Source organism: Strongylocentrotus purpuratus, unplaced genomic scaffold (assembly GCF_000002235.5).
Source record: "Strongylocentrotus purpuratus isolate Spur 01 unplaced genomic scaffold, Spur_5.0 spur5_scaffold_12, whole genome shotgun sequence".
Lineage (NCBI taxonomy): Eukaryota > Metazoa > Echinodermata > Echinoidea > Camarodonta > Strongylocentrotidae > Strongylocentrotus > Strongylocentrotus purpuratus.
The window spans coordinates 32,444,534-32,452,080 of record NW_022145597.1 but is presented as its reverse complement, the minus strand read 5'-3'; the positions used below and the strand labels follow the sequence as shown (position 1 = coordinate 32,452,080).

The following is a 7,547-nucleotide window of genomic DNA, read 5'->3' as shown; positions in this document are numbered from 1 at the left end:
GATGCAGCCTCCTCCGAGAGGGAGGCCTTGCAAGGCCACAGCATCAGGAGATGCAACTTCCTCCGAGAGCATCAGATTCAGCACTGGTTGCCATAGAAACGAGATGGAATAAAAACAAAGAAAATACCCAGGGGAAGCTTCAAATATATATTTGTACATACGCGCGACCAAAACAAGTTTGGCTGGTTAAGGCGAGTGACGCATTTAGGGTGTCAAATTAATAGCAAAAAATGAAAGGAAAACAAGGAAAGTTTGTTGAGTTTTGTTAAAACACATTTAGAGTACCCTTGCCTGGAAAACACATTATATTCTTACTGCCCCCCCCCGAGTAAATTAGGGTCGTACGACAATATTATCATGTGTTAACAAATGTCTTAATTCCACAGCTTTTCTGACAATAGCTTAGGATTTCCTGACAGACTGCTTAACCCTAATAAGGCCGGGGGCATTATGCCCCCCTCCACAATTTTTCTGATTGTTCGGGAACGCATTTGGATGGCGACCCGCCGCTCGCAGACTTTTTTCTTTCGAGTCTTGCGCATCTTTTAAAAGAATTATTTTGAAAATCGGTCCTACAGTTACAAGGTCACGTAATCTTTTGTCTTTGCATGTTTGCCCGAAAATGGCTAATTTTCGTGATTTGTGTACAAAACATATGGAAATGTCATTTTTCCTAAAAATGATCAAACATTGGTTATTCGGTCCTGTTTAAAGTTAAGGTGGTTGTTTTGGTAGTCAAAATAGTTGAATTGTAGTTAGAAATGAATAAAACAACAAAACCAATGAAAGCTATAGAAATTATCAAAACAAGAGATAATACAAGGAATAAGCTGGCTCTTCCAAATTTGTTGTCGTATTATTGATCCAAATAGTCTAATGAATATCTGTAGTGAAAAAGAATGCTAAATATGAATATATTTGGATTATGGGTAAAATGTGATTTGTATGACCTTATTTGCATAAATTACCATAAGTATGCAAATTAGTGAATTTTTCAAAAATGTGAAATTATCATAGTATTCTATACACTTCACTGGACATGCGTGCAAATTTTCGCGGAGATCGGCCGTTTCACGGCCAGGATCTTAAGAGGGGGCCACAATGCCTCCCCCCGCCGTATATAACACCTCAAATAGCCCAGCCTTTTTAGGGTTAAGGGGGCGGTCAAAACTTTTCAAGCATTGACGTCCCTGGCTGACTTATGTACTTACAAGTGTCCAATGCATCTTGCTCTTCAAAATTTTGGCGCACACCATACTGGTTGCCACAATAGCACAGAGCACAAGAGCTACTTTGATCATCATCTTGACTAGTTTAGCTTGGGAAGCAGCCTGCAATATGTGAAAGGCTATTCTGTTTGGTTTAGCAAAAGAAGAACAAAGGAAACGAGAATTGGGAGTCATTCCTATCTTGCCGTTCCGTATTTCTGTGCTGAATTCCTCGAAAACGTTCGTCCTTATTATATTGCTAGAATATGGGAAGAACTGAATAGAATAGCATTTTTCTATTTTCAAACTCTGAAACACCGTCGGTTGGAATTTTTTCCCCCAAAATGTAAAACGCATAAGAAATCGCGTTTGAATGGTGAAATGCAAATTTTGCATAGTTAATTTTATAATAAAAAAGAGCCCATCCCGTTAGTACTCTCGTTATATTGGAAATAGTTGCCAATCTACGGATTTTTCAAACTGAGATGAGTATCAAACTTAAGAAGGTTGTCATTTAAAAAAATCAGTGTAATTATATTCAACACGATTTTCTGAAGATTCGCTTTCACGCATTATCACATGATCTGAGGTATTTCCTTTTTATGTTGTATTTTCCATGATACAAATTTATTTAGGTCTATATTTAACGAATAAAATCAATCAATCAATTGGTCGCTTTTTCCACCCTAGTTTGGATAACTCCTAGACTTATCAAGCTTTGGGTTACCAATTCCCGGATTAATTGGGTTAAAATCATTTTCACTACATTGCTATAATTTCTGAACGATATTAATGAGAAGTTAGCTTGTTAGTATCTAAGCTCATAACTTTGGACAGGGGCAGTGCAAATTTATTTATTATTGCCCAGGCTGCCATAAAAAAAAAGAAATTCCTACTTACGCCGCCGACTTTAGAGATAGATAGATGGGTGATGCTATTACAGTATATACGATTGCAAATACCTCCGCAAAAATCAAACTGAAAAGCTATTTCAATAGACTTGTCTAACACAGATTGAAATGTGCGAACTTAATAACGATGCATTAGGTAATCCGGACTTGATTGACTCATCCACAGGACCAAATCACCTCTACATGATTGATATCTTCATACACTGATACACGATTGTAGTCCGAAGACTAACAATATCATGATTATAAATATAATGGGAATCATGACAAATCAAGGGTAAAGATTAAACATCAAAGTTTTGAATTACAAGTTATCAAAACTATAAGGCAGATTGTAGAATATATGCATTGTATTGGTGAATAATAAAGAACAAGTAATATGCCATTTGAACGAAGCAAGATTTAGAAGTAGGCCAAAAAACATATTATCGAAAAATCAGTTTTGAACTGAAGTTCTGAAATAATAGTCTGCAAAGTAGAAAACAGATGCTTACCAATCTGGTGAGAAGGTTCTGAAAGCAGCTTGTTGCGGGCGAGATCAGCTCCTGAATTGATGACTGGAACCGATTATGGCTTCCCTTTTATGGAATTATTCCTCGCCACATTCCTCACCTGCGCCTCTTTGATCATTTTTGCGTGCGTGTAATGATTGATAGGACCGCTGGGGTTGGCCAGATGTTTTGATAACTGATAACTTTATTTTGATTTGAGAGACTTTGTATTCAATGAGAAAAAGAAATAAAGATATATGGGCGGATCATTTGAAAGTAGAATTAATCAATCTATCTCTTGTTCAACTATACTTCTTCATTAGGCTATAGATACACACGATCTTAGAAGTCATCAAGATCGGTTACACGTCTTTTTTTCCTCAAAGATTCATATTTCCGAAGGTGAATATTTGCCAAGGTCAGTTAGTCCAAAAGTTTATCAATCTGAAGGTTTCTTATTCCAAAAGATTGTTATTCAAAAGGTTTGTAGTTCCAAAAATGAAATAGGTTCATGATTCTGAAGGTTCCTTATTCCGAAAACGAGAGAGAACCCTGTTTCTAATTTTCGAAATTATGAACCTAATTTTGGCAGATTTAACAAACCTTCGGAAATGTGAGCTATCTATCATAGTGTTTAGCGTTAAATTATGTATCATATGAGAGGGAGCGTAGCGACCGGGGGAGTATGTTAAAAGAATTACAACTTGAGAGATATAGTGGGAGGCAGAGGTGCGAGGGAGAGAGGAGAGAGGGAAAGAGCGAGATGAGAGAGAGCAGAAAGAAGAGGAAGAAGAGAGGCAGGGTGAAAAAAAATTGAGTTCTTCTTGAGATTGGAATATTTGAAATTGCATCCTATAATTATATACATTTTCCTGCTTATTTATTTAGGAGAGAAGAAAGTGTGAATAACGGATTGGTTGAAATTTGAAGTTCGAATTTAATTTAGACTGAATTTGTATACACCACTTTCATGACAAGACATGCAAAAGTTTTAAAAATGCAATAATAGATTTCTTACAAGTCTATATAGTCAAGACAATAACATTGGACAATTAAAGGGGCGGCAAAGCGTATTTTTTTCAAAGTGGGGGGGGGGGGGCACCATAAAAGGGCACTATTTGGAAGAAAAAAAGACACCTACAAATGGTAACATCGAAGCAAAATATTTAAATATCCTAAAGCGTAGTTAATACATAATCAGGTAATTTGTAGCTTTTTGAGGTCACATAACGATTATTATTAGACGAACCTATCCAGATGGGGTTTTAAGCACAATCTCATAATGAAATAATATAGACCTTCAATGTGCTTCTTAATGAGATAAACTATAAATGTAAGCGAGCGAAGCGAGCTAGTTTTGGAGGAGATTTGAAGGGAAAATGCTCTCAGTCACTTTAAATTAAGGAAAATGTTAGGGAGGCTATGAGAAGTCTCTTGTTTCTGGGAAGATGAGGGATAATAACAACGTTTTTCATATAACACGTATCGTAATTATGTCTCAGTCTTTTTAACATGAATGACATTTGGTAATGGAAATGCATTTGAGTTGAGTTTGAAAAATCAAACGTGGTCTCAAACTTTATATTTTTGAACAAAGGTCAATTGATTACCTTGGCTTAGGCAAGGAACGTTTTATAGCTTTAGAAAAGGAACGCGGTTGTTGTTCTAAAAGGGGCACACTTCGTTCTTAAGAAATGTGGACATTGTGCCCCCTGCCCTTCTCCCGGCTCCACTACCTTTCTTGTAGTAGAAGCAAAAAGTTTCCAGTTATTACACAAAACTGCTCCGATTCTTTGAAAGTGCCCTTTGATAAGGCATTAGTTCCTACTACCAAGTCCCTCGGAGATGATGACTTAAAGCCATTGCCCCCTGGTCACGTTAAAACCAACCAACCAACTAGATATGGGACTTTAGATGATCGCAAAAGGGCACAATTTGTAAGCGGGAAATGTAGGTAAGACAAATGATGGGCACTCACATCAATGGCCAAACACATCAAAAGTAATAAGGAAAACTAATCAGATGTGAAAAGTGGCATTTATTAGAAGGGGAAAGGGGCAGTTATTAAAAAGGGAAAATGGGCACTATCAGAAGGGAATAGGACATTTCTCATACCTAAAAGAGGCACTCATCAGTAGTGGAAAGGGCAGTTCTTTGATGGTAAAATGCACTTATTACAAATGAAAAGGAGCATTTGTCAAAGTAAAGGGGAGAACTTATCAGATCTGGATCGGGGTACTTATCGGAGTTGAAAAGACGACATTTATAAGAAAGGGAAGGGACACTTTTTACAAAAGAAAAGGGTACTTATCGAAGAGAAAGGGTCAGTAATTGGAAAAGAAGATGGGCGCGTGTTAAAGTAGAATATACACTTTTCAGAGGTAAAAAGGGCACATCTTACACCTGAAGAGGGGCACTTATAAGAAGGCAAAAGGGACATTGATTAAAAAGAAAAAGGGGCACTTGTCAAAGTAAGAGGGGCATCGGTTAGATTAAAATATCAAATTAATAATGTATACACTTATAACCTCGACAAAATAATGACTATTATTTTTGTTTAAGTTCTCCATTAACAGCGGCGCCAGTCATCCACCATCAAACAACCTGCATACGATCTTTCCTCCGACTTGGCCAGACAAAATGATGAATGCCTATGCGTGCGAAAGACCTCCCGTCCGGGCCTCCCTTTACAGCGGCGCCAGCCATCCATCAACAAACAACCCGCATAAGATCTTTCCTCCAACTTGGCCAATTAAAAACGATCAATGCCTATGCGTGCGACTTTGAGAATATATCCGGCTTCACAAACGGGTAGACTCGGGTGGGGTTTCAAACTTTTCCGCACTCGGATTTTATCAAAGCAATCCATTATTTAATAGAATACTACAATGGGTCCTTTTAATACTTATTTATGTTGGTTATAGCCTAGCTTTATATTGTTCATTGTAAGTTTCATAAGAAAAAGACAGCTTTAATTTGTAGGTCATGGAATGTATTGTGTTTTTAATAGTTTTTATATATCATTTCATTTATTTATGCAGTTCTGAATACATAATAAAAATCAAAATACATTGAAAGATAATTTATATGAAGAAATATAAACCTATTTTAAACAGAACTATATGCCCTTTTTTTTTTAATTAATTGTTATTGTAATATTATTCCAACTTCAGTTTGAGGCCATTGTTGAGAATTACACACAAGAAGTTGGTTGGTGAATGTTGGGTAAATTTTCCTGAATATTTTAGACAGTAATCTTATAATTTGAAATGCGGCCTCAAAACCTCTGATTGTAATAAGGCCAAGTATAACAAATTACGTATTTCTCGTCCAAGCCCACACCAATTTTTGGTGGCGCTTCAATATTTTTGTTATTTTCAAAATTCCTTATTTGTTTTTCTTTTTAAATAGAATCATAGTTATACTTGAAGTCAGCGTTACATCAGGGCATTTAAAAGAAACAAACTTGTAATTGTCGGGTATAAAAATGTGTGCTTGTTAAATGTAAGTGTGCAGCAGTAAGTAGTTTTTACACTTTTTTTTTTTAGAAAAAGAAAACAGCTGTGGGCTTATATTACAAATGCTTTGGTGTTACTTTATTTATCTAATTTATATGTATTTTTTGTTATAAAAAGAGGGAAACATCCTAAATACAGTTCTATGAGCAGTAATTACAAAAACTAACAGACGCATTTTAAACTCGCTTTGATATGAAGAAAGTATTTTTAATTTAACTCAGGTTTGCTTGATACTACATCAAAAAAATGTGGTTGACCAGTATATGGCTACATACCGCTAAAATGATCTTATATCAAAGAAAGGAAAGTTCTTTGCATACAATTCCACTACTAACCAGTGTATTTTGCAACTATTCCTTTTGATACTGCCCCCTTATTCTAATGTACTGCTATTCCATGGCTACAATATGACATCATTTACAAAATGAATTAGCCCACTTTCTATTGATACTAAACAAAGTGAGGATCATTGAGTTTCCAAACTTTTATGAGGGGTTTATATCATGCTGATGTCCCAATGCTATACAGGTTTTAACAAGGTATTATTTGAATAAACGTCATCTAGCTTCTTTTATGTAGTTAAATTTGGCCAAATTGCCACCCCTTATATTCAACCATAATTATGCTTACTTTAAAATGGTTATCACCACTAGAACACAAGGCACAAAAATATCCATTTACCTATTTGAATACAAGTTTTCAAGACAACATGTTGTTGAATGTGTAGTCTGGATATCCATGATGTGTGATTAGGGTTAAGGAAATGAAATATTGTGCATTATCTTGGCCCTCCCATTTGTAGGTCCAGATACATGTATTTTGTCCATTATACACTGTCAAAAAAGTTGGGCAGATTTTACTGGGCAAATCAAAGTTGGGCAAATTTTGTCCAATAATTGGGTTTTTTCTTCCAACCATTTGCTATATATTTTACCTCATGAAAGGTAAAAATAGGTTGAGTAGGTGTGACAGGGCAATCGATGTTGGGCAAATGTCGTCCAACAATTGGGTTATTTCCTACCAACCATGTAGGTGCCGATGAAATAATTAGGTAATGTTATTGGGTAAATTAAAGTTGGGCCATTTTTGTCCAACATTTGGGCTATTTTTTTCCCAACCCGGTTTTTACTACATGTATATTTACCCAATTAATTGTTCAAAATAAGTTGGGCAGATGTTACTGGGCAAACGTAAGTCGGACAAATATCATTCAACAATATAGTTATATTCTTATATTAGAGTTGTCGTGGTCGAGTGGATGTGACACAGGACTGTGGTTCACAGGGTCCGCGGTTCGATTCCCGCCGCGGCACTTATGTCCTTTTTATTTATAATATTATAATATTTTATCCAACTGAATTGCCCAACTAGAGTCTAATATGCTACACATTAGTGTGAGAATTGGGTGAATTTCTCATG

The 7,547-nt window shown here is 36.0% G+C and overlaps 1 long non-coding RNA gene across 1 annotated transcript; it reads right to left on the bottom strand.

The window, feature by feature from the left end:
• Positions 1–1,240: 1,240 nt before the first annotated feature.
• LOC115922891 lies at positions 1,241–2,674 on the bottom strand. The gene is made up of 2 exons (XR_004063659.1): positions 2,614–2,674; positions 1,241–1,353 (listed from the first exon to the last, which is right to left on the bottom strand). It is a non-coding gene; the product is annotated as an uncharacterized LOC115922891 (long non-coding RNA).
• Positions 2,675–7,547: the final 4,873 nt, after the last annotated feature.